The following is an 11213-nucleotide window of genomic DNA, read 5'->3' on the forward strand; positions in this document are numbered from 1 at the left end:
CTTGTCCCATTGGTCACGCTGAGTATTCAGGGCCCCAGGTAAATAGGCAGTGAATTCGGTGGCATTTTTCTCGTCTAAGACTTTAGGCAACCACCGCTTTGCTGTTCCTTCTTTCCGAGAGACATTTATCATAAGCCAGTTTGGGGAGAAGAAGCAGGGGGTGGAAGGTAATAATTAGAGTCAGGGTCTTCATTTCCTCATTGCCCTCCATCAATAGATAATTATTTAATGATTATTATGAAACATCAGGGAGACCATTTGGTAGGCAGTTAATAGGTTAGAGCTTAGAGATGATAAAGGCCTAATGTAAGAGAGACTGACAGTAGGGTGAATTCAACAGACTGTAAGAGTTTGGTGTAGGGTATGAAGAATGAACAGGAGCTGCAGGCTGATTCTAAGAGGGCCAGCCTGGGTGACTGAGAGGACGGAGATGCCACCAAATAATGGGAAACAAAGCAGAGAGTCAGGTTTGGAGGGGGAGGGGTCAAACTGCACTGGGTGAGTTAAGTCTGAGAGTATTGCAGTTTTCACATAGAGATGTCAGGCCAGCAATCTGAAACACGGGTTCAGAACTAATGAAAATGCCAGACTAAAGAGTTTTGAATTTAGCCCCAGGACAACTTGGACCTACTGGGGAAAAAAAAAAATTGTGCAGAGGTGTTTCTTCACAAAAGCGCTGTTTAGAAAAGTTATTTTGGAGGAGGAAAAGGTCTTGCAAGGTGTTTCCAACGGTCCTGGCTATGATATGATGAGGGTGGGAGCTAGAAAAGGGGCAGTAAAACAAGAAAATAAGAGGGATGCAAAACATATTGTTCAAAAACTTGGCAAAAAAATATAGATTTTACTCCTTTAAAAATAGCATTTTCCCCAATATTTAATTTTGAAAAATTCTAAACCAATCATTGAAAAAAACAGTGCAATGAATACCCATATTCTTTGCCAGTTTTACACATCTTTTGCCCTATTTGCTTTCTTTCTCTTTCTCTTCTTGGAAAATGGACATGTTATAGTGATCACACCCAGGGAATTTAAAAAAGATGGCATAGCTTTATCTAACATATAACCTATGTTCAAATTTCCACCACTGTCCTAACAATGACTTTTATAGCTTTTTTTTTTTCCAGTAGTCAATCAACGGTGCAGCATTGCATTTACTTTATCATGTCTTTTAAATCTTATTTAATTGAGAACAGTAGCCCTTCCTCTTTTGGTCTTTTATGACATTGACCTTTTGAAGAATATAGACCACTGGCTTTGAAGAACGCCTGATGATTTGGATTTGTCTGAATGTTTCCTCGTGATTAGATTCAAAGTTAGTGGGTTTTGGCAGGAATAATATATAGGAGGAGCTGATTCCCAATCAGAGCACATTTGAAGGCACGTAAAATCAATTTGTCCCATTACTGCTGATGTTACGTTTGATCTTTTGGTTGAGCTGGTGTCTGCCAGGTTTCTTTACTGCAAAGGCACCTTTCTCCTTACGTTTTAGGGGATGCTTTGAGAGTATTTGACTATCCTGATCTCCAAAACCAAATGTTTAATGTTTTGGTTTACATTAATTATCCTTGCCTGAAGTGATTATTGCATTGGTGGTTGAAAAATGGAGATTTTTTTCTAATCCTATAATTCTTTTTATATTCACTATCTGACATTTTATTAAAAAAGAGCTTTCCTTCCTTCAACTTTTGTTTTTAGTATCATTATGGATTCATGGATCAAAAAAATTAAGTTCTATACGTTATAATCTATCACTATCATTACTCATTTTTAAAATTAAAATATAACTTACATACAGTGCATTGTCCAGGTCTTAAACACGCGGTTAGATGCATCTGACAAGCATACATACTCATGTTACTCACACCCGAGACAGAACATTTCCAGCCCCACAGTAAGTTTCCTGATATCCCTTCCCCCTTAATTCTTGTAATCGCTCCAGGCAATCGCTTTTCCTTATTCGTTTTAATACTCCAACTATTCCATTACCTGGCAGGGGAGATACCATGATCACGAAGGTGGTTTTCCCAGGGCAAGGCTTATCCATTGCGCTCCGGATGTGCTGACCCCTGCGACTTCCCCAAATGTGGGAAACTCGACTGCATAACTTGTGGTAGGGGGGGACTGTGTTCGCACTTTCCCCTGAAAAAAAACACTCAAACTATTCCAGATTTGGCTAGTGAGAGCCTCTTTAGGCTGGTTCCTGGGTCTTTTTGTTGTGCTTCCATCAGTTTCTGAGCCCATCCTTGCTTTCTGGGACAATGAGATGCCCCAGACATCTAGAACCAGGTATTTATTTCTTCAAGGAGCCCCTATTCTTTTTGTGTCAAATGGTATTTAGAAACCAAGATTTAGTTGCTGGATGTACTAGTTTCCTAGGGCTGCTGCAGCAAAATGCCACCCACTGGGTGGCTTAAAAACATGGAAGCTCATTGTCTCCCAGTTCTAGAGGGTTGAAGTCTGAGATCAAAGTCTCAGCAGAGTCATGATCTCTCTGGAGGTTCTAAGGGAGAATCCTTCCCTGCCTCTTCCTAGCTTCTGGTGGCTGCCAGCCGTCCATGGCATTCCTTGACCTGTAGCTGCCTCGCTTCAATATCTGTCTCTGTCTTCACATAACTGCCTTCTCTCTGCGTGTCTGGGGGTCTTCGCATGGCTGTCTTCTTATAAAGCCACCAGTCGTGGGATTTAGGGGCTCACACTAATCTAGTATGCACTCAGCTCGATGACATCTGCAAAGACCCTACTACCGAGTTCGGTCACATTCACATGTACCAGGGGTTAGGACTTCAGTACATCTTTGTGGGGGACACAGTTCATCTCACAATACCAAGTACACTCATTGAAATTAAGATGTCATTTTTCTGGGCCATTTCAGTAAACACACTTAGGTTAAAAAAAATATATATATATATTTATATATTATACACACACACACACACACACGTACACACACACACACATATACATACATATTATATATAAATCATACATAATCATGAATTTATACTGATATACTCAATTCCAACCCAATGCCAGGGGTTCCCCCATCCCCTCCTCCGCATTCTATGTTTGTATCTCTAACCCTGGCAAGTAGGGTTTGCTGACTCCTCCAATACAAACTAAATAGTGTCAGAATTCATTATCCACACCACTACCAGTAACAAATTTAAAGTTCAAGATTTCATTACAGTTTTGCTTCTCCTTATCCTTATTGCTTATCGAGGATGTTCAGCCAATGTATTATGTTCAAAAATTACTTGAGTTACCGCTTTTTTTCCTTATGTGGTTATTTTATTATTTTGAGGTACAATTAGGGCTATTTGTTCTGTTTGTATTCAACTTTAGATTTTTAAAAATTGATTTAGCTTATGTTTTGAATATGCAAATCAACTTCTTTCTCCCTTGGTGATTTATTTAACTTATTTTTTTTAAATACATAAAACATTAGCTTGTTAAAACTATGGAAAAATTATACTCTCAATTTTCCCTCCCTTCCCTAATCATTTTAACCCCATTCTTACTCACTCCTCTTTAGGTAAACACTTTTATTATTTCCTGGTTTAACTTCCTGTGTTTTGTTTTGTAAAAATAAACAAATACATAAATATACACATGTATATGTGTATTTTTTTCTTATCTCCTCTTATTTCTTACACAAAAGTATTTTGTAAAAAGCTTTGATCATCTTGCTGTATTTTTTTTTAGTTTACATGACATCTGTCAATCAATATAAGTTCATAGACACATTCCTCATTCCTTCTTACAGATGTGGAGTCCTCCATTGTGTGGTGGTATTGCCGTTTATTTAATCCGATTCCTGTGGATGAGGATTTAGATCACTTTCAATAATTTTTTTGCATATAGTGCAACAAAGGAAAAACCTTGTGGTTGTTTTCATTTCGTAATTGTTGAAGGAGTATTTTCAAGGTCAACTTTTGAAAATGGGATTCCTGAGCCCACGGGCAAATGTGTTTGCAGCTGAATCGGATATTGCCCAAGTCCCGTTTGTAGGAGTTTTTTCATTCTCGCCAACGGTGTATGAGAGGGGACTTCTCCTCTACTGCTTCACCAGCAGACTGGCTGTCAAGATTCTGAAATTTTTGCTAATTTTTTAGGTGAGAAAATAGCCTAGTTTTAATTTGCCTTTCTTCATTATGGATGAAATAGAACATCTGTTAGTATCTTTGAAGAGACATCATATGTATTTTTGGTTGAACTGTTTGTTTATAACTTTGAATAATTTTATAAGGTTTTAAAATATTTATTCTAAGTATTACTATATTGGGATATTAGCCCTTTATCTGTTCTACATGTTGTAATTTTTTCCCTCCCAAGCATTGCTTATCTTTAGACTGGTGGTGTTTTTTGTCATAGGGAAGATTTTTTAAATGTAGTTAAGTAATGAGATTTTTAAAAAATTGTAGCTGGATCTCCAATCATAGTCAGAAAGGCTTTCCCTGTATCTAATACTTGTGTGGCTCTCTCTCTTTTACATTTAGATCTTTTGTGGATTTGGAGTTTATTCTGCTAATGAGGTGAAGAAAGAAGCCAACTTTATTATTTTCTCAGAGATGCTTCAGTTGCTCTAATGCCATTTGTTAAAAAGTCCATCATTTCCTCAGTGTTTTGAGACATCAGCTTTATAATAGGCTCAACTTCCATGTGTGCTTGGACCATTTCTGCACTTTCTATTCAGATCACTGGTCTGAATTTTACTTCGTCTGATGTTAGAATCGAAACCTTTCTTTCCTATTGTTTCCATTTCCCTGATAGAAATTGCTCATCAATTTATTTTTAGCATTTTTGACTCACTTCATTTTACGTGTCTTTTGTATTCATCATATGGTTGGTTGAGTTTTGTTCTTTGAGCCAACTTGAAAATTTCTTTATTTTAATAGATAAGTACATTTACATTTACTAATATGACTAATATGTTTGGCTCCAACTTTGACATCTTTTAAAAATATTTACTATAAACATTATGTTGTATTTACTGTGTTCCTTTCTATTATCTATTCTTTGGTTATTTTTCCTTTTTGTATTTCTTTTAGTTTAAGAATATGTATGGCTGTTCTAATACTTTTTAGTTTTTTTCGTACTTAGGCATTTACTATTTGGTTGTCAGGTTTAAATGTAACCTTTGACTCCTCTCTACTATGTATGTGACAGTCAGTGAGTTGGTTTTTCTTTCTTCTTTGCCTCCCACTTCTTCAGTCTTCTTAAACTTTGAATTCTGTATCCTTTATAGAACATTCAGCCTTTGCATTGTGGTCTTCTACCCTTGCCCACATTGGTTTTAGTCTTAGAGCAACAATTAAACGTATTCAGGACTTTCTCTAACTCCTTTCTTGAAGTTTCCCAGACTTGGTTAGCGGACACTTGACTTCTAGTAGATTCCTCAGAAAATGTTGCTGAGTACAGATTTTCCTCCATTTTTGCATGTTTAAAACTCTTCTTCTAGCCTTGATATTTGAAGGACTACTTGGTTGGATAAAAAATCCTTGGCTCATACTCTTTTCTTGAGTTTCTTGAAAATACTGTTCCGTTGTTGGCAGAAATTGAGAAGGTTGACTTTAAATCTTTCCTTCAAACATGGAAGTTTAAAGTTGGATCAAGACAGGATTGACTTAAGCATTCCAGTCAATTTTCCCAGGTACCTGGTGGGCAATTTCAATATGTGTATCCTGGTCTTCTTTTATTTCTTAAAAGTTTTCTTGAATGGTAGGTTTAAATATAATTTCTATTCTATTTTTTTCTTCTTCAGAGAGTCCAATTATATATATTGGGTTATCTTTGCTGCCTTCTTTCTACAGGAATCCCTTTTTCTCTACTTTTTTAAAACACCTTCTTTACATCATTTTTGTTTTCTTGAATGTTTTGTGTCTTAATGTCTCATTAAATATATTCTCATTTGGGTCCTTCGTAATTTAGTTTCCATTTCTAAGACAATTTTGTCTTTTTCTTCAATTTGCTTCCTAAGTTTAGTGAACTCTTGTTTAATATTGTTCTGTTTTTGGTCTATTTCTGTTTTCAGTTTTTTCATTGAATTGGTTTTTTGTATGTGCAAATGCCTATTTAAGGATATTTAATCCAAGATGAGGTGTTGTGGTATAATTTTCTTTGGCTTCATGGGTTGGATTTAGGGGAGAATTTTCACCAGCTGAAATATTTAAAAATCTCACTTTGATTTTTCTCTTTATAGTGACTTTGTATGGATAGTCCCTGCAATTTTCTGTTTATTTTGAAATATTTATTTTCCCAGACTAGCAGTAACAATTTATGAAGACAGAGAAGAAGAAGATTAGCCAAAAATTATCCAGGGGAAGAATTACCAGAATTTTGTCAGTTCAAGAGTAACCTCCTATTAAGATGGAAAATGTAACTTTCCCTCGTGGTGCTTGAGACAAAAGAGGAGTTGAGTGCCTTCTGAGTTGGTGATTCTCTTTTGTTTCTGTAGGACTGTTGATTTCCACCTCCTGTTCTTTCTTTCCCTTTGCTATTAAGACTCCAAATGATGCTTCTTGGAAATCTTCTCTCTCTCCTTCAGAAGTAGCACCTACTCAAGATTGCTGCCTTTGGGCCCTTGCACCTTCAAGTCTTTTCCAGCTGATGCCCCAGTAGCCAGGGCTTAGAATAAGTCTCTAGCATCTTCTCATCATCTCCCCACTCTGGATGGTACTTTCTCTTTCTGGTCCTTGCACCCCGCCTCCACCTCTCCCACCCTTGTTCCTCTCTCCTCTCTGGCATGCATTCCACAGATGACTCTGCTGGTTTGGTTTATTTCCTGACTAGTGCATGATTTTAATTTCATAATATTCTTGGCTTTCTACTTATGCTATTGCTGAGTTTTGAGTGGTTTTATTTACTCTTCTGTTGATCTTTTTTTTTTAAAGGATGTATGAATTGATTTGGATTTAAGTACCTACTATTATCCTCCTGGAACTTGGCGCCCTCATAAGCTTTTTAATTTGAAATAAATGTTAGAGATTATTTATTCCCAACCCCTCTATTTACAAATAAGAAACTTAGTCCCAGTGACGCAAACATTTTTCTCAGGGTTATACAAGAACAGAGTCAAGCTTACAACTATACCTCCTTTAACAACAAAATGCTCTTTCGAAACAGTTTAAATTGCATTGTGAGGAGAAATCCCCAAAGTCAGAAGTCTCAGGGGTTCCCACAGACTTATTTGTATCCCAGTAAGCTACACAGTACAACAGTAGCCTTCCTGTGTTGCTTGAAATTCCAACAGAAGTCCAAGGAAACATCTCTGGTCCTAGAGAAATTTGTCTTCATCTTCTTATCTCTGGCTGTGCAAGCAGGAAGAGTAGAGATTCTTAGGGGTCTGATTGAAGCTCGAGGTTTATCTGTATTTAGGAAATAGGGAGAAGAGGAGAAATGAGAACACAGAATGTTTTCCTCTCCTTTCCCCCGGAATCCTTAGGGATTGTTTTATCACCAGTCTTTCATTTGCTTCTCTGGCAAAGAAACCATGAAGGGGGAACTGTGGCGTCAAGGCCCAAAGCGCCGGCTAAGGCTCACTCGTTCAGTCCAACAGCACAAACGGTGAACCTACGATGTGCTAGGCACTCTGCTGAGCAGGGGGAGAAATGGTGAGGAACAAAGTGAAATTGTTTTCCACGAAGAGCTCACCGTGTGATGGAACACATTTGTCTGCATTATACAGCCAGTGTGGTAAATGCTGTAAGGTGTCAGAACAACTAACCGCGGAGCACAGAGGCAGAAACGGAGATCCTGCCTCGCCAACGGAGTGGCAGTTGAGTTGAGTTTTGAAGAATGAATAGGAGTTTACCAGAGATAAAATGCAGAAAAGAGTATTTCATATTCAGTGAACTGGAAGTAAATGGGGGATGGCGGGAAGATTAGGCTTGGCTGCGTACCAAAGGCTAGATCTTAGAAGTCCTAGTATATCTCAAACTTTAACTTGAAGGCAATAGGAGGTGGTAAGGTGTCTTAAGTAGGTCAGTGACAGGATGAATTTCGTGTTTTAGAATGCAGGGCGGATTGGACGGGGCATGCCTGGAAGCAGGGAGTTGAATTAGGAGGCTGCTGTCATAAGAACTGAAAGATAATGAAGTCCTATACCTTGATGACTTCCTAGGCTCTGTCTCTGTACTTTTATGTAAAACCACTGCCTGCTGGAAGCCCATCAGACACCTTGACTTAACTTATCCAAACCTAGGGTCATCATTTACTCCTTCCTTCCTTGACAAGCATTCCCTATTTCAGTTGTCAAGACCGGCCACTCAAACCGGACACCAAGAGTCTGCTTCTCCTTCACTCCCTACATCCAACAGTCACCTACCCTCCCCCTTCCCCTCCCTCCCTCCCTCTTTCCCTCTCTACCCTCCTTCTGTCCCGTCTTCCCTCTCCCCTCCCCATCTTCTCTCTCTCCTCCATGTGAGGATACAGTGAGAAGCTGGCCATCCACAAGCCAGGGAGAGGGCTCTCATTGTGAGTGCAATCTGCCAGCACCGAGGTCTTAGACTTCCCAGCCTCCAGGACTGGGAGAAATGAGTGCTGGTTGTTTAAGCCACCCAGTCCATGCTGCTCTGTTACAGCAGCCCAAACAGACTGAGGCAGAAGTCCAGGTTCCTCCTGCTCTACAGCATCAGACAGTGACGCTGCTGTCTCTCCCTCTCTCCTCCACGTTAGTCTTTCAACTTGTCTATTTCTGTGTTCCCAGATTACGATCAGCTTTTCGTTGACAGGCTGCACTGAGCATTAGCTCATTCATGGGGTAGATGGTTGTTGCCTGTTCTCCAGCCATGACAAATTGCTGACTGCTGGCATCACTGATGAAATAAGTAAGGCCCCTGCCACCCCGGCTTCTATTACTTTTTAATATGAGTTACTTTAATAGAAAGACTTAAATGCTTCTTTCTATTGCTTTGCCTCAGCACTTCTGGGGTCATAAATTCTTCTCCCTCTTGTCTGCTATTACTGGCATATCAATCCTTTCTAGTTCTGTGAGCACTAAAATTGAAAGAAAACAAGGTTGTGGCTTTATGCATTTATAATTTAACGAAATCCCAGCTTTGAAGTTGAGGGAAACAATGCTTGTGGGCGAACAGTGTGGCTCCCGGGAAAGCCTTCCGAGAGGTCGGATCAATGGAAGCTTTGTAGGCAATTGGCTCCACCCTTAATCTTCAGGGGATGCTCAGCAGACTTTGAGTTCTTCTTATGAATTCCAATCAGGTTGTAAATCTTCCCCACTCACCCCTATTGTTTTGTCTCCCCCTTGAGAACATACAGAAACCGACTGGGATAGGAGATGTGCACACTCAGCCTTGGAGAAGAATCCATGCATCATCTGGTTTGTCCCCAGGGCTCTAAGATGAAACGTTTAGCTGGTTGCATGACAATGAAGTGTCTCCATTCTTAAAAAAAAAAAAAAAAAAAAAAAAAAAGGAAAAAAAACTCTCTTTAAGGCAATTCCCTTCGGGGGCTTAGTTTCAGGTTCTCAAAAGGCTATTAATCTGGAAGTCCTTCCTCATGTCTCACTCATTCTGCAGCCTCGGGGAGAGACCCTATTCCTGAGAGATGGAAAAAATGCAACTTGGCCAAAGGCCCAAGAAAGAATGAAATAAAATGTCCCTTTAGGTATGGCCCAGAGGCATGATTAACACCACTGCTCATCAGCATAAAATATATTCAAGTATGAGGGATTCAGAGTCTTGGGAAAGCAAAATGCTGAAGCAGATGAAATATGAGCATATTAGTGGAAAACAGAGCCACGGGACGGCAAGGCTGAGGCTGCCTCCAGTGCGGAGACACCTGTCAGGTGGTGCGAGGAGAGTGCGGCCATGCGTTCTACTGGGGAGGGCTGCTGCCTGGGTCCTGGGTTCCTGAGAGGTTCTGTGCTGTTGGGAGAGGAAGGAGCTGAAGAGGTGTACTCTGCCTAACCTGGCCACATTAACCCTGAAAAAGAACGTGCTCGGCAAGATTCTTTGTTTCCTTCCTAGCCGTGCTTACTGAAACACATCATGCAAAGGGGCTCCAGTGTGAGCTGACCATTGCGATGACCCACAAGGGGGGTCGCTTGACTAATTGTCCCAGATGCTCATCTATGAACTTACACGATGTAGGCAGAGAGGAGAGTGGCTGAAGCGTGCTGTGCCTGTGTGGTGGGGGTGGGGCAGGGTATTGGGTGGGTGGGTGACGGCCCACCAGACAAAAGGCAGAGAATCAGAGAACCCCAAGAACGACCCTCCAGGATACAAAACTGGTCCAGAGCTAGGACTAGAAGGCCCATCTTCCTGGGGTGGAAGACTAGCAACCAATCAGTGAGCTGAACATGTATCTGCTCAGCACTGCTGTTTATCCATCATGCATTTCATCATGCCCAGAAAAGCCTGGCTCGGGGGATGGGAATGGGGAGAGCACTAGTACTAGAGAGGCAGTGATGAAGACTCTTAGCCTTCCCATGAGGCTAGTTCGCTGATGCTACCAGAGCTAAATTCCCAGGAATAGAACAAGTTACTCCAAGATCAGAGCAGGTTGTTGGGGAACAGTACTGTGGTTAAGAGAATAACCATCAGAGTTAGGAGGACCTGGGTTTGAGCTCTGATTCTGACACTGACTAGCTGTGTGACTTGAACGAGTTATTATTCCAGCACAGTAGTGGAAATCATAATTGTGCCTATCTCATAAAGTTGTGGTGAGTGTGATGGTCAGTAATGTGTGACGCTCCTACACAGTGTCTGGGACACAGTAAACACTCAATGCATTTTTTAAGTGTCCTGATTTTCAGAGATGGAGCTGAGAAATGTGTGCAGAGAATAAAAGAAATGGCGAGTCAGCACAAGTTACAATAGCCAAGATATGGAAGCAACCCAAGTGCCGATCAATAGACGAATGGATAAAGAAGATGTGAAACAACAAGGTCCTACTGTAGAGCACAGGGAACTATATTCAATACCTTGTGATAGCCTATAATGAAAAAGAATATGAAAAAGAATATGTGTGTATATGTATGTATAAATGAATCACTATGTTGTACACCAGAAGTTAACACAACATTGTAAATCAAATATATTTCAATAAAAATTTTTTAAAAAAATTTAAAAGGAAGACATGGTACACACACACACACACACACACACACACACACACACACACAGAGGAATATTACTCAGCCATAAAAAAGAATGAAATTCTGCCATTTGCAGCAATGTAGATGGACTTAGGGAATA

At 40.0% G+C, this 11213-nt stretch overlaps 1 non-coding gene across 1 annotated transcript; it reads left to right on the forward strand.

Moving 5' to 3' along the window:
* Positions 1 to 1978: 1978 nt before the first annotated feature.
* LOC116150274 (U1 spliceosomal RNA) lies at positions 1979 to 2142 on the forward strand. The gene has a single exon (XR_004133989.2). It is a non-coding gene; the product is annotated as a U1 spliceosomal RNA (small nuclear RNA).
* Positions 2143 to 11213: the final 9071 nt, after the last annotated feature.

The sequence above is a fragment of the Camelus dromedarius genome, chromosome 34, assembly GCF_036321535.1.
Source record: "Camelus dromedarius isolate mCamDro1 chromosome 34, mCamDro1.pat, whole genome shotgun sequence".
NCBI lineage: Eukaryota > Metazoa > Chordata > Mammalia > Artiodactyla > Camelidae > Camelus > Camelus dromedarius.